This window comes from Pristiophorus japonicus, chromosome 9, assembly GCF_044704955.1.
Source record: "Pristiophorus japonicus isolate sPriJap1 chromosome 9, sPriJap1.hap1, whole genome shotgun sequence".
In the NCBI taxonomy this organism is placed as follows: Eukaryota; Metazoa; Chordata; class Chondrichthyes; family Pristiophoridae; genus Pristiophorus; species Pristiophorus japonicus.
The window spans coordinates 40,663,123-40,688,653 of NC_091985.1; the positions used below are offsets into that span (position 1 = coordinate 40,663,123).

At 45.6% G+C, this 25,531-nt stretch overlaps 1 protein-coding gene and 1 non-coding gene across 5 annotated transcripts in view; both read left to right on the forward strand.

Annotated features, from left to right (window-relative positions):
• Nucleotides 1-25,531, forward strand: part of LOC139272593 (muscarinic acetylcholine receptor M3-like) — a 362,361-nt gene that overhangs the window by 118,070 nt on the left and 218,760 nt on the right. The window lies entirely within an intron of this gene.
• Nucleotides 20,778-20,850, forward strand: trnai-uau (transfer RNA isoleucine (anticodon UAU)). The gene has a single exon. It is a non-coding gene; the product is annotated as a tRNA-Ile (tRNA).

The following is a 25,531-nucleotide window of genomic DNA, read 5'->3' on the forward strand; positions in this document are numbered from 1 at the left end:
CACTGTATATAAGCCGGCCCCTAAGGCCTGTTCCTCACTCTGGAGTGTCTTATTAAAGACTGAGGTCACTGTTACTTTAACCTCCCTGTGTGGAGCCTCATCTGTGTTCGGAACACAATTCACAGAAACACAGAAACACACAGACACAGAAACACAGACACAGAAAAAGAAACAGACACACACAGACATAGAAACACACACACAGACATAGAAACACACACACAGACACAGAAACACACACACACAGACACAGAAACACACACACATACCACTAGTTACAGTTTGCCAACCTGAACATGACCCATTTATCCCGATTCTCTGTTTTCTGTTGGTTAGCTTATCCACGCTAATATATTACCCCCAATCCCGTGAGCTCTTATCTTGTGCAGTAACCTTTTGTGTGACACCTTATTGAATGCCTTCTGGAAATCCAAATGTATGACATCAACTGGTTCGCCTTTATCCACTCTGCTCATTACATCCTCAAAGAACTCCAGCAGATTTGTCAAACATGATTTCCCTTTCATAAAACTACGCTGACTCTGCTTGTCTGCATTATGATTTTCTAAATGTCCTGCTATTACTTCCTTAATGATGGACTCCAGCATTTTCCCAAGTTAACTGGTCTATAGTTTCCTGCTTTCTGTCTCCCTCCTTTCTGAAGTAGAGGTGTTACATTTGCATTTTTCCAGTCCACTGGGACCTCTCCAGAATTCAGGGAATTTTGGTAGATTATAACCAATGCATCCACTATCTCTGCAGCCATTTATTTTAAAACCCTAGGATGCAGGCTATCAGCTTCAAGGGACTTGTACATCTTTAGATAAGGGGGAACCAGTGGATGTGGTGTATTTGAATTTTCTGAAGGCATTTAATAAGGTGCCACATTTATTAAACAAAATTAGGGCTCATGAGATTGGGGTAATAAACTAGCACAGATTGAGGATTGTTTAACGCACAGAAAACAGAGTAGGAATAAACGAGTCATTTTCGGGTTGGCAGGCTGTAACTAATGGGATGCCGTAAGGATCAGAGCTTGGGCCCCAGCTATTCACAATCTATATTAATGATTTGGATGAGGGGACCAAATGTAATATATCCAAGTTTGCTGATAGTACAAAGATAGATGGGAATGTAAGTTGTGAGGAGGATGCAAAGATGCTTCAAAGGAATATAGACAGGCTATGTGAGTGGGCAAGAACATAGAAAATGAAATAGAGTGTGGAGAAATGTGAAGTTATCCACTTTGCTGGAAAAATAGAAAAGCAGAGTATTCTTTAAATGGTGAGAGATTGGGAAATGTTGGTGTTCAGAGGGATCTGGGTGTCCTTGTACACGAATCACTGAAAGTTAACATGCAGGTACAACAAGCAATTCAGAAGGCAAATGGTATGTTGGCCTTTATTACAAGAGGATTTGTGCATAAGAGTAAAGATGCATTATTGCAATTATATAGGGCCCTGGTGAGACGGCATCTGGAATATTGTGTACAGTATTGGTCTCCTTACCTAAGGAAGGATATACTTGCTGTAGATAGAGTGCAACAAAGGTTCACCAGACTAATACCTGGGATGGGGGGTTGTCCTATGAGGAGAGATTGAGTAGACTCGGCCTATATTCTCTAAAGTTTAGAAGAATGAGAGGTGATCTCATTGAAATGTACAAAATTCTTATGGGCCTTGACAGGGTAGATGCAGGGAGAATGTTTCCTCTGGCTGGGGAGTCTAGAACCAGGGGCCACAGTCTCAGAATAAGGGGTCGGCCATTTAGGACTAAGATGAAGAGACACTTCTTCATCAGAGGGTGGTGAATCTTTGGAATTCTCTACCCCATGGGGCTGTGGAGGCTCAGTCTTTGAGTATATTCAAGTCAGAGATCAATGGATTTTTCAATATTAAGGGAATCAAGCGATATGGGGACAGTGCAGGAAAGTGAAGTTGAGCTAGAAGATCAGCATGATCTCATTGAATGGTGGAGCAGGCTCGAGGAGCCGTTTGGCCTACTCCTGCTCCTAATTTTTATGTTCTTATGTTCTTGTTATATATGAATAAAGAGTCTGACCAGATACTGTGAGCTCAAAGTAAAGTGTGACTTTAGTCTTTTATTACAGGTCTCCAGAGTGCCTCTCGAACCTGTGAGGCCTCCTTAAGCACAGGTGCTCCCAAAGGATTGTGGGATCCCTTGGGACTCTAGGGGATGGGCACTCTGGTGGTTACACAAGGCATTTACAGGTTTACATATATAACAACACTTCCCCCCAAAGTCAATCGTGTAACTATGTACAAGTGTGAGTCGATCTGGGGCCTTTCTTTTCCTGGTTGATCGTCTCGGTGCAAATGCTGGTTTTGGTGCGTCGTTTGTTGGGCCCTCGCTGGGCTGCTGTGCAGTTGGCGTTGCTGGGCTGCTGTGTGTGATGGGTTCTGCTTCATGGTCAACTGCTGTGTTGGTTGCCACTGGTGTGTGTGTTGGGGGGGTCAAAAAAGGAAGGGTCTAATATGGGTTGCTCTGGATAGTCCGTGAATCTGAATTTGGTTTGATCCAAATGTTTCCTGTAGATGAGTCCATTTGAAAGTTTGACCCGAAACATCCTACTCCCCTCTTTGGCCACAACAGTGCCGGGAAGCCACTTGGGACCTTGTGCATAATTCAACACAAATACATGGTCATTGATTTCAATTTCACGTGACACATTTGCACTTTCATAATATGTACTTTGTTGAAGCTGCCTGCTCGCTACCTGTTCATGTAGATCAGGGTGAACTAACGAGAGCCTTGTCTTAAGTGCCCTTTTCATGAGCAATTGAGCAGGTGGAATCCCAGTGAGCGAGTGGGGTCTCGTGTGGTAACTCAACAGGACTCGGGATAGGCGAGTCTGCAGTGAGCCTTCAGTTATCCTCTTAAAACTCTGCTTGATTGTTTGCACTGCTCTCTCTGCCTGACTGTTAGATGCTGGTTTGAACGGGGTAGATGTGACATGTTTGATCCCATTGCGGGTCATGAACTCTTTGAACTCGGCACTGGTGAAACACGGCCCGTTGTTGCTCAACAGGACATTAGGCAGGCCGTGCGTGGCAAACATGGCCCGCAGGCTTTCAGTGATGGCAGCTGACGTGCTTGCCGACATTATTTCACATTCAATCCATTTGGAGTATGCATCTATAACCACTTGGAACATTTTACCCAAGAACGGGCCTGCATAGTCGACATGGACCCTAGACTACGGTTTGGAGGGCCAAGACCATAAACTTAGTGGTGCCTCCCTGGGTGCATTGCTTAACTGTGAATATGTGTTACATTTTTGCATGCAGGACTCTAAGTCCGCAACAATACCGGGCCACCATACGTGGGATCTGACCGTCGCTTTCATCATTACAATGCCTGGGTGAGTACTGTGGAGATCACTAATGAAAGTGTCCCTGCCCTTTTTGGGTACCACTACCCGATTACCCCACAGAAGGCAGTCTGCCGGTATAGACATTTCATCTTTGCGCCGCTGGTACAGCTTTATCTCTTCCTGCATTTCTAATGGGACACTGGACTAGCTCCCGTGAAGCGCACAGTTTTTTACTAAGGACAGTAAGGGGTCCTGGCTCGTCCAGGTTCTAATCTGTCGGGCGGTAATGGGTGATTGCTCACTCTCAAATGCTTCCATTACCATAACTAAATCTGCAGGCTGTGCCATTTCCACCCCCATGGTGGGCAATGGCAGCTTACTGAGAGCTTCGGCACAGTTTTCTGTGCCTGGCCTGTGGCGGATGGCGTAGTTGTATGCAGACAATGTAAGCGTCCATCTCTAGATGCGGGCTGATGCATGCGTATTTATCCCCTTTCAGAAGGGAGGGATATCAGTGGCTTATGGTCAGTTTCCAATTCAAATTTGAGCCCAAACAGATATTAATGCATTTTCTCTACCCGATAAACACATGCTGACGCTCCTTTTCAATCATGCTGTAGGTCCTCTCAGCCTTAGACAGACTTCTGGATGCATAAGCAACCAGTTGCAATTTCCCAGATTCATTAGTTTGTTCCAATACACACCCAACACCGTATGACGACGCATCACATGCTCGTACCAAACGCTTACATGGATCATACAACACAAGCAATTTGTTTGAGCATAACAGTTTTCTAGTTTTTACAAAGGCATTTTCTTGGCTTTTACCCCATACTCATTTGTCTCCTTTACGCAGTAAGGCGTGCAGTGGTTATAATAGTGTGCTGAGACCCAGTAAGAAGTTACCAAAGTAGTTTAGCAGTCCTAGAAACGACCGCAGCTCCATCACGTTCTGTGGCCTTGGTGCGTTCTCGATTGCCTCCGTCTTCGAATCGGTGGGCCTGATGCCATCCACCACAATTCTTCTCCCCTGGAACTCAACTTCAGGTGCCAGGAAAACGTACTTCGAGCATTTTAACCTGAGCCCCACACAGTTAAGCCGACTAAGAACCTCCTCCAGGTTCTGTAGATGCTAGATTGTGTTCCGACCTGTAACCAAGATGTCGTCCTGGAAGACCACGGTGCACGGGTCGTGTTCAGTAAGCTTCCATATTTCTCTGGAATATCGAATCCCAAACAGGCATCTGTTGTAAATGAAGAGACCTTTGTGCGTGTTGATGCTGGTGAGGCCCTTCGATGATTCCTCCAGTTCCTGCGTCATATAGGCCGAGGTCAAGTCCAGCTTTGTGAATATTTTTCCTCCCACCAGCATCGCAGAAAAGTCATCTGCCTTTTGTTGTGGATATTGCTCCTGCAGGGAGAAACGATTGATAGTTACTTTGTAATCACTACAGATTCTGACGTTGCCATCTCCCTTGAGGACTGGAACACTCGGACTAGCCCAGTCGTTGAATTCGATCGGCGAAATGATGCCCTCTCGTTGAAGTCAATCCAGCTCGATCTCCACCCTCTCTCTCATCATGTACGGTACTGCTCTCACCTTGTGATGGAAGGGTCATGGCCCCGGAATTAGGAGGATCTGTACTTTTGCTCCTTGGAACTTCCCGATGCCTGGTTCGAACAGCGAGGGAACTTGTTTAAGACCTGGGCAAGTGTCGTCAATAGACGAGAGTGCTCGGATGTCGTCCCAGTTCTAGTGTAACTTTCCTAGCCAGCTCCTGCCGGGCAGCACGGGACCATCGCCCGGTACTATCCAGAGTGGTAACTTGTGCACCGCTCCATCGTAGAAGACCTTTACGATAGCACTGCCGATTACGGGAATCAGTTCCTTTGTGTAAGTTTTCAGTTTAGTTTAAATGGGAGTCAGGACTGGCCTTGAGGTATTGCTGCATCACAATTTATCAAAAGTCTTTTTGCTCATAATAGATGGACTCGCGCCTGTGTCCAGCTCCATTGACACCGTGAGTCCATTTAATTCAACTGTCAGCATTATCGGGGGACACTTTGTGGTAAATATGTGCATCCCATATACCTCTGCCTCCTCGGTCTGAGGCTCTGGTTTGTCATGATCTGCCTTGGATTTGTCCTCCTCTGCAACATGGTGGTTTTCAGGATTAGCAGGGTTTGCAGCTCGCCTGCACATACATTGGAGATGTCCCATTGTTGCAAACGTATCCTTTGAAGTGGCATGAATGGAAACGATGTTCACCCCTGCAGTGCCAATAAGGTGTTAATGGCCTTGCATTCATCACCCTTGATGGTGGACTCTGAGGCATCTGCGGAAGTGCAGCTGCAGGCATGTGAGGCCTGCCCTGTACGTTGCAATTCGAAAACAACATTACTTTGTTCACAGTACTTGTGTGCTGAGCGATTTGTTTGGTATTGTCACCGGTGACAATGAACACCTGGGCTATCGCTATGGCTTTACTCAAGGTTGGGGTCTCTACAGTCAAAAGTTTGCGAAGTATCACTTCATGGCCAATGGCTCTGAGCATGTGCTCCAAATGTCCTTCAAATTTGCAATGTCCTGCAAGGCGTCTTAGCTTGCCACTTCCTGGACTTCAGACCTTTTGCACGTGTAGAACTGGTACCTCGCCATCAGAATGCTTTCCTTCAGGTTCTGATGCTCCCGGACCAGTGTGCACAAATCATCGTATGATTTCTCTATGGCTTTCGTTGGAGCAAGCAGATTTTTCATGAGGCCATACGTTGGTGCCCTGCAAACAGTGAGGAGAGTCGCCCTTCGTTTGGCAGCATTCGCTTCTCCTTCCAGTTCGTTGGTCACGAAGTATTGGTCGAGTCGCTCCACGAAGGTTTCCCAATCATCTCCCTCCTAGAATTTCTCCAGGATGCCCACTGTTCTCTGCATCATTGGGTTCGTCATCTGTATCTCGTCACCAGTTGTTATGTATGAATAAAGCCTCTGACCAGATACTATGAGCTCAAAGTAAAGTGTGACTTTAGTCTTTTATTATAGGTCTCCAGAGTGCGTCTCCAGCCTGTGAGGCCTTAAGTACAGGTGCTCCTAAGGGATTGTGGGATCCCTTGGGACTCCAGGGGATAAGCCCTCTGGCGGTTACACAAGGTATTTACAGGTTTACATATATAACAGTTCTTATGAAAGGTTTTGATAGAGTGGATACAGAGAGATGTTTCCACATGGGGAAGAGCATAACTGGAGGCCATCAATATAAGTTAGTCATCAAGAAATCCAATAGGTAATTCAGAGAAAACTTCTTTTCCCAAAGTTTGGTGAGAATGTGGAACTCGCTACCACAATGAGTGTTTGAAGCAAATAGTATAGATGCATTTAAGGGGAGGCTAAACAAGCATATGAGGGAGAAGGAAATAGAGGGTTATGCTGATAGTTAGATGAGCAAAGACGGGAGGATGCTCAACTGGAGCATAAATGCCAGCATTGACTGCTTAGGCCAAATGGCCTGTTTCTGTGCCGTATATCCTATGTAATCGCATTTCTGATATGCAGCTTACTTTGCATTAGCGCCTCTTAAATATATGAGAGCCTTCATACATGGCAGCCTTACATTTATGCATGGTCTCCCTAGTTTATCACCATGGTAATTTTATCAGCGTGTCTATTGACAGCACTGCGTCAATCAATGAGTTGGAGGCAGGACAGCACTCACAGCAACAGTGTATCTTACAGCCAACAAAGTCTATTTACTCACAAGCAGAGTCTGTTTAAACAACGCATTATGGCAAACATCTGCAAAGTCTATTTAAGCAGAGTCTCTAGGAACTACAGCCAGCAGAATTCATGACCGAAATTATAGCAATCTCTTTCTATAAAAGCATGGTAATTTCTCCAGAAAGATGGAGTGAGTGGAGGATAGTTACATAATACAACTTATGTGAATAAAACCAATCTCACTCACCTACAGCAGTGCGAGTCCCAAGGGCTAAACTTTCCCGAAAGCCCCTTACCACCCAATTGCCGCCCAGATACACCACTAAGGTTCTACAACTAATGTTGGTGAATATTTCCATGATAAAGGTAAGGAATACCGCCCGGCGAGAAAATGGATCTTGCACCAAGATTCTCGGCGGTTTCTCGGCGGTTAAAGCTGAAACTAGGGAAAACGGGCGGTTCTTACCGGAATAGACGGTAAGTATTTAAAATTTAGTCCAAGGCTGCGGTTGAGCCTTGGGAAGGGGAAAAAAATCCAAAAATATTTTCTCACTTAAAAAAAAGTTACAAAACATTCTCAAGACAGTTTTTAAGGTAATCGCCGTTTTAGAATTTTAAAAATAATAATAAAAAACCTTTAAATTACCTGTCTTTGCAAGGCACTCACCTACTGCACTGTTTCAGGCAGCTTCTCATAGGCGCTTTCCTCGGCAGTGTGTATGGATCCCCGTTGAGGCCAAACTTAGATCCTGGCGGTTTTCTCGGCGGTGCACGCAGATGCACGTCGGCAGTTTGCTCCCTGGCGGTCTTTTCGAAATGTCTTTAAAAAATAAGGGGGAAACTTTCGCAGGGAGGTTTCTCATCAAAAAACAGCTGTACCACCAAGAAAACCGCCAAAAATGAAGGTGAAAGTCTACCCCAAGTGTTATTGATGAGGGAATTACCCATACATCTCCATGCTGGCCGGGAATAATGGTGTCACTATATACAGCCGTTTTATTCAAGTTGTACACCCTTGTCTGGCTATCCGTCCATCGTCTCTATTTGTGTGGAAGAGAAGACTTAAACTGTTTTTGTAAATTGTAAGACCCTTACATTCATAACATCATGTAACCATCCTGCCCCTTTTAAGGCAAGTCAGATTTGTTGCATAATTCTTCCCTTAGCTGTTCAAATTAGAGAACAGTCTCCATTTCTATTTCCATGCCTGGGAGTACTGAAGGTTCCAGCACAAAAACAGTCCTTTCCACCTATCAAGACTGCCCCTGTGTTTTTCTCTACATAAGCCACCTAATCTAAAGCCTTTCTCCCTTTCTTGCTTCCAAGACCTTTTAACATTCCTTTTGTATTGGAACCCAAATTGACACAGTCTCCCGTGTGTTCCCACACATTTACAAGATTAATGGGCTGACATGATTTTCAAACAGCCCATTAAATAACGTCTCCAAGTCACGCTCTGAGAAATGGACTTTCCCTGTATTTCATCCAATCATTTCAGAAAATGACATTTTTACTTCCTGCACAGCAGCGTTATGGACTTTTTCCATCCTTTATACTGGTGAAGTAGATCATTATCTATTTAGAGCAGTGTAAAATGAGCGTGATTGCTGGTGAGTACAGATTGGTTTGCTTCTCCTGGCTGCCTTTATCACATTTTTATTGCACAAAACTAGCCTAAATAAAACCAGGACTACCTGCCGTTTCCATTAGCAGCTTTTTAGTATCACCTGCAGTAGCATATTTCATAATTTTACAAGTGTTCAATGATTACAAGTGGTTTTTTTAAAGATATGTGTAGTTAATATTTCTTATTTGTCATTTTATCATTGGAGGTAAATCCTGATCATATTTAAAAAGCAGACCAAGTGACTGGATTCCAAGGTAAAATAGCACAGGTGTTATAGCTTTGCATAGATCTTTATAGCATAGATGGACTTGTTTCAGCCCATCTCTCCTGTGTGGTTCTCTGAACTCTTAACATTTTTCAAATATTGATCATTTCTCCTTTAAAACCTATTATGTATTCAATTTCCACCAATGTTGCTGGTAGGATTACATAGGATTACATAGGATATTCAACACAGAAACAGGCCATTCGGCCCAACCAGTCCATGCCGGTGTTTATGCTCCACTCGAGCCTCCTCCCGCCTTTCCTCAACTAAATCTATCAGCATAACCCTCTATTCCCTTCTCCCTCATGCTTGTCTAGCCGCCCCTTAAATGCATCTATACTATTCGCTTCAACCACTCCCTGTGGTAGTGAGTTCCACATTCTCACCACTCTCTGGGTAGAGAAGTTTCTTCTGAATTCCCAATGGATTTCTTGCTGACTATCCAATATTGATGGTCTCTAGTTATGCTCTTCCCCACAAGTGGAAACACTCTCTCTGTATCCACTCTATCAAAACCTTTCATAATTTTAAAGACCTCTATTAGGTCACTCCTCAGCCTCCTTTTTTCAAGAGAAAAAAGACCCAGCCTATTCATCCTTTCCTGATATGTACATCCTCACATTTCTGGTATCATCCTTGTAAATCTTCTCTGCATCCTTGTGGGACACCACTGCCCACCTTCATCACTGTGAATAGCTACCTTTTACCCCTACTCTGCTTTCTGTCTTGAAGCCAGCTACCTATCCATTCTGCTACTTGTCCCCTGACTCTGCATTCTCTGACCTTGTTCATCAGTCTATTATGGGGAACCTTATCCAAGGCCTTTTGAAAATCTAGATAAAATACATCTACTGCATTACCATCGTCTACTCCCTCTGTTACCTCTTCAAACAATTCAATGAGGTCAGTCAAGCAGGACTTTTCCTTTTGAAATCCATACTGACTATTCATTATTATATTTTGATTTTTAGATGTTCTTCTATTTTCTCCTTTAGTAGGGATTCCATTACTTCTCCTACTAGCAATGCTAAGCTGACTGGTCTATAATTCCCTGAACATGTTCTATCCCTCTTCTTAAATATAGGTATTACATTTGTTACCCACCAGTCCTCTGACACTACACCTTTTTCTAATGATTTATTATATATGTGTAGTAATGCCTCTACTATCCCTTCCCTAGGTTCTTTTAAAATGCGTGGATGCAATCCATCCGGACCAGGGGTTTCATCGTCTTTGCGTTTGATTAGTTTATTTAGTATGTCCCCTCCTTTTATTTTAAATGTATTTATCTCATTTCTAATCTCATCATTCAATGTCATGTCCACCTGTTCTATCTCTCTGGCAAATACTGAAGCAAAATAATGATTTAATATTTCTGCCCTCTCTCTATCTGTGGTATTATCCTGTCTATCGCTTAATGGCCCTATTCCCATCCCAACCTTCCTTATTTTATTAATGTTCCTGTAAAATATTTTACTGTTTAGTATTATGTTCCATGATTTAATTTCATAATTCCTCTTTGCCTTCCAAATTGTTTTTTTTGACTTCTCTCCCAATCTTTTCATATTCTCCCTTATCATGCACTTCTCTGCTGTCTATGAACTTAATGTATGCCTCTTTTCTCACCCTCCATTGTTCCCTCATGGCTTTATTCATCCATGGAATCTCATTAGCGTTTAGTTTGTTCTTTCCTTTTAGGAGAATTCATTGTTCCTGAACTCCGTTGAACACAGTTTTAAATGTTTCCCATTATTTTCATACATCGTTTTTTGCCAATATTGTTTCGCATTATATTTTCTCAAGTTACATAAGAACATAAGAAATAGGAACAGGAGTAGGCTATACGGCCCCTCAAGCCTACTCCACCATTCAATAAGATCATGGCTGATCTGATCATGGACTCAGCCCCGCCCGCTCCCCATAACCCCTTATTCCATTATCATTTAAGAAACTGTCTATTTCTGTCTTAAATTTATTCAATATCCCAGCTTCCACAGCTCTCTGAGGCAGCAAATTCCACAAATTTACAACCCGCTGAGAGAAGAAATTTCTCCTCATGTTTTAAATGGGCAGCCCCTTATTCTAAGATCATGCCCTCTAATTCTAGTCTCCCCCATCAGTGGAAACATCCTCTCTGCATCCACCTTGTCAATAATCATAATCTTATATGTTTCGATAAGATCACCTCTCATTCTTCTGAATTCCAATGAGTAGAGGCCCAACCTACTCAACCTTTCCTCATAAGTCAACCCCCTCATCTCCGGAATCAACCGAGTGAACCTTCTCTGAACTGCCTCCAAAGCAAGTATATCCTTTCGTAAATATGGAAACCAAAACTGCACACAGTATTCCAGGTGTGGCCTCACCAATACCTTGCATAGCTGAAGCAAAACTTCCCTGCTTTTATACTCCGTCCCCTTTGCAATAAAGGCCAAGATACCATTGGCCTTCCTGATCACTTGCTGTACCTGCATACTATCCTTTTGTGTTTCATACACAAGTACCTCCAGGTCCCGCTGTACTGCAGCGCTTTGCAATCTTTCTCCATTTAAATAATAACTTGCTCTTTGATTTTTTTTCTGCCAAAGTGCATGACCTCACACTTTTCAACACTATACTCCATCTACCAAATTTTTGTCCACTCACTTAGCCTGTCTATGTCCTTTTGCAGATTTGTTGTGCCCTCCTCACACATTGCTTTTCCTCCCATCTTTGTATCATCAGCAAACTTGGCTACATTACACTCAGTCCCTTCTTCCAAGTCATTAATATAGATTGTAAATAGTTGGGGTCCCAGCACTGATCACTGCCGCACCCCACTAGTTACTGGTTGCCCCTCAAAATCAGCTATTTCTCTAGTTTTTGTCATACGAATGTCCTTCTCAATTATCATGTTAAAGTGATTAAGTTATGGTTCACCATTGCCTAGATGTTCCTCTACTTTTACTTCTCTTATCTGCTCTGGTTCATTCCCTATTACTAGATCCAATAGCGAATCTTCCCTTGTTGGGATTTTTATATATTTAGTTAGAAAGGAGTCCTGTACACATTGTAGGAACTCCATTCCCTTATTCCCTTTACGTACCTCTTATGTCCAATTAATATTAGGGTAGTTGATATCCCCCATGATTATTATTCTATGTTTTTTATTAATTTCCCTAATTTGTCTGCATATTTCTTCTTCCATCTCTCTTCCACTATTAGGTGGTCTGTATATTATGCCTATCAGTGTGATTGATCCTTTATTATCTTTTATCTCTATCCATATGGATTCTATTTTTGTCTTGCTGAAAGCTGCACCACTTTTTTTCTACTGCTATTGTGTTATCCCTAATAAGTACAGCTTAATTCCCCTTTTTCTCTTTCTATCTTTTCTAAATATATTATGCCCTGCAATGTTTAATTCTCAGTCCTGATTATTCTGTAGCCATGTCTCAGTAATCCCTACTATGTCTGGTTCCTCACAATGCATGATTGCCTCTAGCTCCCCTGTTTTATTATGGACACTGTGTACATTACTGTACAGATAGTTTAAATCATTCTTAATAGGATTTCCTCTCACTTTATGTTTAACCATCTTTTTATACTCCTGTTCTACAACTAGTTATTCCCTTGCCATCAATTACCTCCCTCACTTTATTCTTTCCTATGCTCTCCTTTCCCATTTTGTTTATATTTAGACTGGTTATGTTTCTTTTAGATCCCTCCCCCATCTTACTAGTTTAAAGCCTCCTTATTTACCTTTTCCGCTAGGACACGGGTCCCATCCTGGTTCAGGTGGATCCCGTCCCATCGGTACAGCTCCTTCCTGTCCCAAAACTGTTGTCAGTGTCGCATGGAAAGGGACCCCTCTTTCCCACACCAGGCCTTTAGCCACGTATTAACTCTCTTGATCTGTCTGCTTCTATACCAATTTGAAAATTTGCATGTGGTTCAGGCAATAATCTAGAGATTATTACCCTCGAGGTCCTGCTTTTTAATTTAGAAATAGAAACATAGAAAATAGGAGCAGTAGTAGGCCATTTGGCCCTTCGAGTCTGCACCGCCATTCAATTATGATCATGGCTGATCCTAACTCCTGATACTGTTTCAGCAGGACCTACACCCTGTTCCTACCTATGTCGTTTGTTCCAACATGGACCACAACAACTGGATTTACCCCTTCCCTTTCCAAATTCCTCTCCAGCTACTGTGAGATATCACTTATCCTGACACCGGGTAGGCAACACACCCTTTGGGATTCTTGTTCTTGGCTGCAGAGGGCGCTATCTATCCCCCTAATTAGAGAGTATGCTATCACTACCACATTTCTATTCTGCTCTACCCTCCCCCCCTCACTCCCCTTGGACAGCCTTCTGAGCAACGGTGCCTTGGTCTGCATTATGGCTGTCCTCCCTGCAGCCTTTCTTCTTGTCCACACAGGTAGTGAGTACATTGTACCTGTTGGACAGGAACAGTGTCTACAGGGCCTCCTTCTCAACCTCTCCTAAATCCCCGCTAACCGGCTCCCTAACAGTCACCCCCTCCCTTTCCTGAACCTTTGCTATCCCCTTGGGTATTACTGTATTCTGGATAAAACTGTTCAGAAAGTCCTCCCCCTCCCTTATTTGTTGGGAGTATCGCATTTCAGCTCAATGTCTCTGAGCCAGAGAGACATCTCCGACAGACGTGTTTACTTGGGACAGTCTCACTGTCCACAAACTCCCACATATTGCAGTGCAGACACACAACCTGCTCTGCCGTATCTTAGTCTAACCTTATTTTATTATTTAATTAGTTTATCATCATCATCATAGGCAGTCCCTCGGAATCGAGGAAGACTTGCTTCCACTCCTGAAGTGAGTCCTTTGGTGGCTGAACAATCCAATACAAGAGCCACAGACTCTGTCACAGGTGGGACAGATATTCATCGAGGCAAGGGATGTGTGGGACTGATTTGCCGCGCACTCCTTCCGCTGTCTGCACCTGATCTCTTCACGCTCTCGGCGTTGAGATTCGAAGAGCTCAACGGCCTCCCGGATGCACTTTCTCCACCTCGGGCGGTCTTCGGCCAGGGTCTCCCAGGTGTCAGTGGTAATGTTGCACTTTATCAGGGAGGCTTTGAGGGTGTCCTTCTAACGTTTCCACTGCCCACCTTTGGCTCGTTTGCCGTGAAGGAGCTCCACATAAAGCATTTGTTTAGGGAGTCTCATGTCTGGCATGCGAACTATGTGGCCTGCCCAGCGAAGCTGACCGAGTGTGGTCAGTGCTTCAATGCTGGGGATGTTAGCCTGGACGAGGCCACTGATGCTGGTGTGCCTGTCCTCCCAGGGTATTTGCAGGATCTTGCAGAGACATCGTTGGTGATATATCTCCAGCGACTTGAGGTTCTTCTGTCCATTGCCCATACCTTTGATCCATACAGGAGGGCGGGTATTACTACAGCCCTGTAGACCATGAGCTTGGTGGTAGATTTGAGGGCCTGGTCTTCGAACACTCTTTTCCTCAGGCGGCCGAAGGCTGCACTGGCGCACTGGAGGCGGTGTTGAATCTCCGCATCAATGTCTGCTCTTGTTGATAAGAGGCTCTCGAGATATGGGAAATGGTCCACTTTGTCGAGGGCCGCACCGTGAATCTTGATACTGTGGGACAGTGCTGTGCGGCGAGGACAAGCTGGTGGAGGACCTTTGTCTTACGGATGTTAAGCGTAATGCCCATGCTTTCATATGCCTCGGTGAATACATCGACTATATCCTGGAGTTCAACCTCAGAATGTGTGCAGATGCAGGCGTCGTCCACGTACTGCAGCTCAATGACAGAGGTTGGGGTGATCTTGGACCTGGCCTGGAGCCGGCGTAGGTTAAACAGGTTCCCACTGGTTGTGTAGTTTAGTTCCACTCCAGCGGGGAGCTTGTTGACTGTGGGTTGGAGCATGGCAGCGAGGAAAATTGAGAAGAGGGTTGGAGCGATGACACAGCCCTGTTTGACCCCGGTCCGGACATGGATTGGGTCTATAATGGATCCATTGGTAAGGATCACAGCCTGCATGTTGTCGTGGAGCAGGCGAAGGATGTTGACAAACTTTTGGGAGCATCCGAAATGGAGGAGGATGCTCCATAGACCCTCACATTGACAGTGTCAAAGGAAGATCGAAAAAGGCCATGTATAAGGGCTGGCCCTGCTCCCTGCATTTTTCCCACAGCTGTCGCGCTGCAAAGATCATGTCCGTTGTTCCTCGTAGGAGACGAAATCCGCACTGTGATTCCGGGAGGAGCTCCTCAGCCACAGGGAGAAGACGGTTGAGGAGAACTCTAGTGACAACTTTCCCAGTGGCTTATAGCAGGGAGATTCCCCTGTAGTTGCTGCAGTCGGATTTGTCCCCTTTTTAAAAGATGGTCACGATTATGGCATCTCTGAGATCTCCCGGCATGCTCTCCTCCCTCCAGATGAGAGAGATGAGGTCATGTATCCACTTGATCACTCAACCAGAAAACACCAGGAATGGTTTGATGAAAAAGATCAGGAGATCCAAGAACTAATAGATCACAAGCGCAGAGCATTTCTGAGCCTCCAGCAACAGCCCAATGAGGGAACAGCAAAAAAACATTACAGACGGCTCAAGGCTGAGGTCCAACAAAAAACCTGGGACCTAAAGAACAAGTGGTGGATGGAGAAAGAACAACTGGCCGACAGCCACGATATGCGAGGATTCTTCACTGCAGTCAAGGCCACCCAAGGTCCAAACTCTCAAGGCCCCACCCGCTCCTGGCCAAGAACGGGGACACACTCATCAAGGACACCGAGGCAGTCAGGGCCCGCTGGAAGGAGCATTTCGAAGATCTCCTCAATCGAGACTCTGCCTTTGACTCGAGTGTTCTCGACTCCAGCCCGCAGCATGCAACCCGCCGCTACCTCAGTGAAACCCAACGCTGCACAAGGTAGACAAAGCCATAAAACAGCTCGAAAACAACAAGACTATGGGTGCAGATGGAATCCCTGCTGAGGGGCTAAAGTATGGTGGAGAGGCGCTGTTAATTAGTTAAAGGGGCTGAAATTGACCCCCCTGATGAAAAAGTGGCGCACTCACTGGTTTTGTAGATTTTTTCTCCAACCCAATCCATGGGGCAGATACTCGAGTGACAGTCAGCTGTTTTGTTATTGTTTTTGTTCGGGGCGGTATTGCTGTCGGCTGCGGGGTGGAAGTTCCCTTGCATCGGCGTGGCCGTTGCTCCGAGGCATCATCGCCGCGCTGATGATGCTGTGCTGTGTCACGCTGATGCATCACAATGTCCCTCCCCTTCAGTTAAAGGGGAGGGCCGCTGCGAGCTCTGCAGCCATGTTAGTGGCACCCACTGGGCCACCAGGGAGGGTTTCAGCTGGGCCTGCGGCCTGGTACCCAAGACGGGCTGCCTGTGGGTGGCCTGGCCGAACCCGTGGCCACCATTGTCGGACCGACCTCAGAGTCGGTTGACAATTAAAATAAAATGGAGGCACCGGCAGTGCACCCTCCCCTTTAATGGCGGACGCACCGCCCAGGCACAAACAGCTCCCCGCAGGGGAAAGCTGTCAGTGGCAGTGGTGCCGCTCCACGAGGTAACTTCCCATGGGGGTCGGAAAGGGGTCGCCGCTGGTGGGAAGGGGATTGACATGTGTCCAACGGGCATCAGCATGGGTGGCGCGGAAACCCGTTCCCACTGCTCCTGGCCCAGGGGCAATTTAGGACGGGGCAATCTTCGAGGCGGTAATGGGTCTTAAAGAGAGTGGCAATTTCATTCCCAAAGTCTTTATTCAATGACTATTTAACTTGACTAGTTAAACTAATGAATATAAGTTTAATGCAGTACTTTACAGTTTCCCGGACCTAGTTTAAACCACAGTCCAAGGTCAGTGAGAAAAGAGATGAAAAAAACCCCATAATACTCACCAACCAATCACCTACCTGATGTCCTTGTTTTTTTTAGAAATCGTTGAAGGTTCTGCCGCCACTGATACCTCCTCCAATTAGGTCCTTCCCCCTCTTCTCCGAATTCCCAAATAAAACACACTGGTTAAGTGCACTCCAGTTAAGACATTCGGTGCAGGTACATTCTATATCCTAACAACCCTCAGCCTTTGGTAATTACCTTAAATCTATGCTCTTTAGTTACCGACTCACTAGCCAGTGGAAACATTTTTTTCCCGATTTACCATATCAAATTTCGTCAAAAATGTGAATGCCTCTAACAGATTGTTTGAGTTTCTCTAATCTTGGAATCATTGTAAATAGTCCGGGCCCGGGGAATATGTGAAACTCACACCATACGCTCCTTCTTTATGTATGAAAATCAGAAGTTTCAAGCCATCATTCATGCACATTAGCCTCAGCACTTTAACATTCTGCAATTGTGGAAGCTTTACAATTTTTTACGTGACTCATATGAAAGTCCTAAAATGCATTCAAAGAAGCAGAAAATAGAGAGCAAGTCACAGTAAAAGAATAATCTCTGATGTTATTGTGAGCTGCTTTATTCCTTTCAGCCTTTTTGAACAGAGGTCTAAAATTGACAGCCCTTCAATCCTTTGACACAACAGGATATTTACAAGATTGTGGTCAGAATCTCTGCTACTTTCTCTTTGACTTCCTTTCACACTCAAGGATACATGGTACCAGAGTCCAGAGCTTTTTCCACCGACAACGCCACAAGTTTTTGCAGTATGACTTCCTGACCGACAATAACCTAGCTAATTGCTCCATTCTTTCCTCTCGTCCCTTATCATTCCCACTACTGTATTGTACGCAAAGTATCTATTTATTATCTCCACCATTCCTTCACCCTCATTGTATGCCATAAGGGATTCTTTCTTCACCTGCTCAACATCTTGAAGATTTTGCATCCCACAATGAGGGAAAACATGAAGACTGGAAATTCATGGAGAAAATGCAACATGTGTCGAAATACATACAGAGCTGTTTCACAGCAAGTGTGTATATACGGAAATATTTATAGAGCAGCGTGTCTACATTTGGAAATATTTATAGAGCAGTTCCACTTAGGATAATGCACATATGGAAATATTTACAAAGCAGAGACATAGAAAAATCCATAGAACTCTAGAAGCTTACAGCACAAAAGGAGGCATATACAGTTTATCATATTTGTGCTGGCTTTTTGCTAGATTTATTCACTGCATTGCACTCTCCCCATGGTCCTGTATCTTCCTCTGCTTCAACTATTTATCCATTTTTCTCTGAAAAGATGCAAAGAAGGAAGGAAGCCTGCCATCCTTACCTGGTCTAGCCTGTATGTGACTCCACACCCACAGCAATGTGGTTGACTCGTAACTGCCCTCTGAAGTGGCCTAGCAAGCACCTCAGTTGTACCAAACCGCTACAGAACAGTGGTTCAAGAAGGCAGCTCACCACCACTTTCTCAAGAGCAATTAAAGATGGGCAATAAATGCTGGCCTTGCCAATGATGCGCACATCCCAGAAACAAATAAATAAAAATTAAAAATGGTCTCTCCCTGAATCACTCCCTGTGGCAAATCAACCCATGCTCTAACAATCCCCTGAATAAAGGTATTTCTCCTAATCTCTCTCCTCAGTGCTAGTGATAATTTTAAATTATTGACTCCTTACAACTGGCTCCCCATCCACAGGAAATAGTCATTTCTTATTCATCCTATTAAAGCTATTCATAATTTTAAAAACCTTTACTAACTCATGTTTTAGCCTTCTCTGCTTCAACGGAAACAATCCCAGTGTGTGAAGTCTCTCTTGAGGGCCATCGTTTCTCACTCCAAGCATCATCCTGGTGAATCAATGCTGAATGGTCTTTTTGACTCTAACAACTCCTCTTTAATGGGGCATTCAAAACTGCACACAGTACTTAAACTGTGCCCTCGTTAAAGCCTTACATAAATTCAGCATTGTCTTTACTCGTCTCTGTGCCCTATCTATAAACCCAAAATGCGATTGACCTTTTTATGGCATTATCTAACCACACTTACACTTTATTAAATATTTGAACCCCGAGGTCTTTGTTCATTAACATCTTTCACCATTTTTCCATTTTGGGTGTATACTTCCATTTCTTTTTTTTACCTCCGCATATATATGACCTGGTCTTTTCCTTACCGATATTTTTGTATATTTGTATAATCTTCTAATTAACAATTACTTCCAATAATGGTGTACATGTTTGGCTCAGTGGTAGCAGTCTCATCTCTGAGTCAGGAGGTCGTGGTTCAAATTCCATTCCAGAGACTGGAGAACATAATAAGAACATAACAAAAAGGATCAGGAGATGGCCATTTGGCCCGTCGAGCCTGCTCCGCCATTTAATAAGATCATGGCTGATCTGATCTTGGCCTCAACTCCATATCCCTGCCCGCTCCCCCTAACCCTTGACTCCCTTATCACTCAAAAATCTGTCTTTCTCCACCTTTAAATATATTCAATGACCCAGCCTCCACTGCATTCTGGGGCTAGAGAATTCCAAAGATTCACAATCCTCTGAGAAAATAAACTCCTCCTCATTTCCGTTTTAAATGGGAGACCCCTTATTCTGAAACTATGCCTGCTAGTTCTAGACTCACCCACAAGGGGAAACATTCTCTCTGCATCTGCCTTGTCAAGCCCCCTCTGAATCTTATACGTTCAATAAGATCACCTCTCATTCTTCTAAATTTCAATGAGTGTAGGTTAAACCTGCACAACCTTTCTTCATAAGACAACCCCTTCATCTCAGGAATCAACCTCGTGAACCTTCTCCGAACTATCTCCAATGCAAGTATATCCCTCCTTAAATACGGAGACCAAAACTGTACGCAGTACTCCAGGTGTGGTCTTACCATGGCCCTGTATAGTTGGAGGAGGACTTCTCTGCTTTTATACTCTATCCCCCTTGCAATAAAGGCCAGCATTCCATTTGCCTTCCTGATTACTTGTTGTACCTGCATACTAACTTTCTGTGTTTCATGTACAAGGACCCCCAGGTTCCTCTGTATTGCAGCATTTTGAAATCTCTCCCCATTTAACTAATAATTTGCATTTTTTATTTTTCCAACCAAAGTGGATAACCTCACATTTTCCCACATAATGCTCCATCTGCCAAATGTTTGCCCACTCACTTAGCCTGTCTATATCCCTTTGCAGATTCTTTGCGTCTTCCTCACAATTTGCTTTCCCACCTATCTTTATATCATCAGCAAATGTGGCTACATTACACTCGCTCCCTTCATCCAAGTCATTATTATAGATTGTAAATAGTTGAGGCCCCAGCACTGATCCGTGTGGCACTAGTTACAGTTTGCCAACCTGAAAATGACCTATTTATCATGACTCTCTGTTTTCTGTTACTGAGGGAGTACTGCACTGTCGGAGGTGCCATCTTTTGGATGAGTCGTTAAACCGAGGCCCCGTCTGTCCTCTTGGGTGGTCGTAAAAGATCGCATGTCACTCTTGCAAAGAAGAGCAAATGGGTTCTTCCCGGTATCGAGGCCAATATTTATCCCTTAACCAATAGCATTCAAAAATAACAGATCATCTGGTCATTCCGTCATCCTGTTTCTGGGACCTTGCTGTGAACCAGACCCAAAGATGACCTCCGACGACATATCCGCTCCATCATCAAGACCACCTGCTTCCACCTCTGTAACATTGCCCGACTCTGCCCCTGCCTTAGCTCATCTGCTGCTGAAAACCTCATCTGTGCCTTTGTTACCTCTAGACTTGACTATTCCCTGACGAGGAGCAATCATTAGGATGTGGTAGCATAGTGGTTATGTTACTGAACTAGTATTCCAAAGGCCTCAACTAATAATCCAGGCACATGAGTTCAAATCCCACCACAACAGCTGTGGAAATTTATATTTAGCAGATGGCTCCATAGCTCAGGGGTTAGAGCACAGGTCTTATACACCAGGCGTCGTGAGTTCAAATCTCACTGGGGCCGACTCAAAATTAGTTCAGTATTTGTGAGCATTGGTGCTTCAGGGGTAGAATTCTCACCTGCCACGCGGGTGACTCGGGTTCGATTCCCGGCCAATGCAGTTATTAAGGAAGTATTTCAGAAACCGTGCATTTAAAATTCAAAAAGGAGTTAGATGTAGTCCTTACTACCAGAGGGATCAAGGGGTATGGCAAGAAAGCAGGAATGGGGTACTGAAGTTGCATGTTCAGCCATGAACTCATTGATGTTCAGCCATGAACTCATTGAATGGCGGTGCAGACTCGAATGGCCTACTCCTGCACCTATTTTCTATGTCTAATACTCTCCTGGCCGGCCTCCCATTTCCACTCTACATAAGCTTAAGCTCATCCAAAACTCTACTGTCCGTATCCTAACTCGCACCAAGTCCTGTTCATCCATCACCCCTGTGCTCGCTGACCTATAGTGGCTCCCGGTCTGGCAACATCTCAATATTAAAATTTTCATCATTGCTTTCAAATCCCACCATGACCTCACCCCAACCTATCTGTGTCACGTCCTCCAGCCCTATTGTCATGTATTCTACATGGCTACTGTTGGTACTATCACAAGGTGTGCCACCAGAGGGCACAGCAGTCGGAGACTTGTAGGTTACCTGCACAGGTGTGGCTGGCCTAGTATAAAAGGCAAGCCACCAGGTGTGATCCTCACTCTGGAGTTAGCAAATAAAGGACTAAGGTCACGACAGTTCAAGTGCAGCACATTGCCTCGTGGAGTCATTATTAGAGCATCTAAGGACACAACACCTACAACCCGCCAAGATCTCTGCACTCCTCCAATTCTGGCCTCTTACGCATCCCTGATTTTAATCGCTCCACCATTATTTTGTCCTCAATGATTATCTACAAAGTGTGGATGCCCTATGAATAATTCAGATGTCCAGACAGATGAGGATTTCCATTGAATTTTAATACCATTTTATGTAACATTGTAAGGCTTTTTTTACATCAATATTTTGCTTATTGTTTTTGAAATTTATCAATCAGATTAAGCAAGTCAATATGTGGCTTAACACATGAGCTCAGATTTTGCGGTGGTTATGACGATGTACTCTGAGAGTATGCCATCATGCCACCTTTGAAATGCATTGCAAGTTCAGGATTTCCGCATGCGCTAAATCCCGAACTTGCGGTCCGTCAACATACGTGTTGATAGGCCACCTGCTCCACCACCGAAAACCTAATTGCTGGCGCAAAGTTGGGCTAATTGCCCACCAACTACCCAGCAATTGCGTACGGAAATTTAACGGCTGGTGAAAACAGGCGCAAGCACAGGAGATCCAGCAGTTGGCCGACAACCACGATGTGTGAGATTTCTTCAGCGCAGTCAAAACGATCTACGGTCCAAGTACCCAAGGCCCCACCCCACTGCTGGCCAAGAATGGAGAGGGACTCATTAAGGACACCGAGGCAGTCAGGGCCCGCTGGAAGGAGCACTTCAAAGATCTCCTCAACCGAGACTCTGCCTTCGACACGAGTGTCCTCAACTCCATCCTGCAGCATGCTACCCGCCACCATCTCAGCAAAACCCCAGCCCTGCATGAGGTAGAAAAGGCCATCCATCAGCTCAAGAACAACAAGGCCTCAGGAGCAGATGGAATCCCCGCCAAGGCACTAAAATATGACAGAGAAGCACTATTGGCACGAATGCATGACCTCATCTCTCTTATCAGAAACATAGAAACATAGAAAATAGGTGCAGGAGTAGGCCATTCAGCCCTTCGAGCCTGCACCGCCATTCAACAAGATCATGGCTGATCACCCACCCCAGCACTTCCCCCCACACCCCCTCCACACCCCCCGACCGCCCCCCCCCAGCCGCAAGGACCACATCCAACTCCCTCCCGAACACATCCAATGAACTGGCAACAACAACTCTCCGCGGCAGGGAACCCCACAGGCCAACAACTCCCCGAGTGAAGAAGTCTCTCCCAATCCCAGCCCCAAACAGCCCACCCCCATCCCAAGAGCATGCAACCCCCTCCCAGCTCCGGACCCACCCAACACCGGGAACACTCCCCCCGCACCCAACCCGCCCCGCCCTGTCAGAATCCTTCCCAAATGTTGAACACCCCCGGATGTCGAGCCCCCAGCCCCGGCCACCCTGGAGCCACATCCCCGCGACGCCAACCACACCACATCCACCAACCGCCATCTGCGCAGTCAACCCGTCTACCCCACTCCGAACACTCCCCGCACCGAGGCACAGAGCCCCCAGGCCCGCCCCTCCAACACACTTCGCCCCCCCCAGACCTCCGCTGCAATGTGGCCCCTCCTGTCCCCGCCCTGGGTTTCTCCGTCCCCCACCTCCACCACTCTCCCCTCCATCCCCCGCCCCCATCTCCCCTCAACTTCCCTCTGCCTCCCCGCACAGGCTCCCATCTTGGGGGTGGTAACCTTATGGGGCAGGGAATTTTAGCCCCCAGCATGGAATTCCTGCTCCCGCTGCAGAATTGGCCTTACCACCCCTCAATGGAAGCGGAGTGCAATTTCCCACACTCCACTTCCTTTGGAGGTAGTTACCAGGGCATGACTGGATGCCCCTGTGACAGTTTGAACTGGTGCTCTCCACTCTCTCTCCTGTGACAGTTGGAACTGGTGCTCTCCACTCTCTCACCTGTGACAGTTGGAACTGGTGCTCTCCACTCTCTCTCCTGTGATAGTTGGAACTGGTGCTCTCCACTCTCCTGTCCTGCGACAGTTGGAACAGAAGGAGGAGAGCATGTCAGGAGATCTCACAGTTGCCATAATTGTGACCATCTTTAAAAAAAGGGGACAAGTCTGACTGCGGTAACTACTGAGGAATCTCCTTGCTGTTGGCCACTGGAAAAGTCGTCGCTAGAATCCTCCTCAACCGTCTTCTCCCCGTGTCTGAAGAGCTCCTCCCAGAGTGGCAATGCGGATTCCATCCACTAAGGGGTACAACGGACATGATCCTCGCTGCGTGTCAACTACAAGAGAAATGCAGGGAACGGCATCAAACCCTGTACATGGCCTTCTTTGACCTCACAAAGGCCTTTGACACTGTCAACCACGAGGGACTATGGAGCATCCTCCTCCATTTTGGCTGCTCCCAAAAGTTTGTCACCACAGACTCAATCCACATCTGGACCGGGGTCAAGCAGGGCTGCATCATTGCGCCAACGCTTTTCTCTAACTTCCTTGCTGCAATGCTCCATCTCACACTCAACAGGCTCCCTGCTGGAGTGGAACTAAACTATAGAACCAATGGGAACCTGTTCAACCTTCGTCGGCTCCAGGCTAGATCCAATGTCGTCCCATCCTCTGTCATCGAACTACAGTACGTGGACGACGCTTGCATCTGCGCACATTCTGAGGCCAAACTCCAAACCTTCGTCAATATCTTCACCGAGGTGTATGAAAGCATGGGCCTTACGCTAAACATCCGTAAGTCAAAGGTCCTCCACAAACCTGACCTCGCCACACAGCACTGCCCCCCAGTCATCAAAATCCACGGCATGGCCCTGGACAACATGGACCATTTTCCATACCTCGGGAGCCTACTATCAGCAAGGACAGACATCGATGACGCGGTCCAACACTGCCTCCAGTGCCAGCGCAGCCTTTGGTCGCCTGAGGAAGAGAGTGTTTAAAGACCAGCACCTCAAATCTGGCACCAAGCTTATGGTCTACAGAGCTGTAGAGATACCTGCCCTCCTGTATGGCTCAGAGACGTGGACCATATAGAGTAGACACCTCAAATCGCCAGAGAAATACCACCAACGATGTCTCTGCAAGATCCTGCAAATTCCCTGGGAGGATAGATGCACCAACATCAGTGTTCTTGATCAGGCCAACATCCCCAGCATCGAAGCCTGACCACACCCGACCAGCTCCATTGGGCGGGCCACATTGTCCAAGACTCCCAAAGCAAGCGCTCTACTCAGAACTCCTACACGGCAAGCGATCCCCAGGTGGGCAGAGGAATCGTTTCAAGGCCTCCTTGATAAAAGTGTAACATCCCCATCGACACCTGGGAATCCCTGGCCAAAGATCGCCCTAAGTGGAGGAAGAGCATCCGGGAGTGCATTGAGCACCTCGAGTCTCGTCGCCGAGAGCATGCAGAAAACAAGCGCAGGCAGTGGAAGGAGCGTGAGACAAACCAGACTCCCCACCCACCCTTTCTCCCAACGACTCTCTGTCCCACCTGTGACAGAGACTGTAATTCCCATATTGGACTGCTCAGTCACCTGAGAACTCACTTTGAGAGTGGAAGCAAGTCTTCCTCGATTTCAAGGGGCTGCCTATGATGATGATGAAATAAAACAATTGGTGAGGATATAAATTAAGAAAGCAGGGAGAGGGATAACCAGGTGGACCAATTGTTAGGAGGTAATCCTTTGAGAACAGCAAGATGAACATTGAATGATCTAAGACGTATTTACATTAATGCCAGGAGTATATGCTATATAAATGTATATTGTTGCTCTTGGCCTATGTACTGTATTAATTTTAGGAGATTGCATATCTGAAGGAAAAAGATGTTCCTGAACTGGATTGCAGAAAGGCATCAGTTCAATGTTTGCCAGTTCTGAAGGAGACAAATAAAATAATAAAATATTGGGATGTGTAGTTAAGGGGGTGACATTTGAGTCTGATGTTGAAGATGAGGGGGGACTTGATAA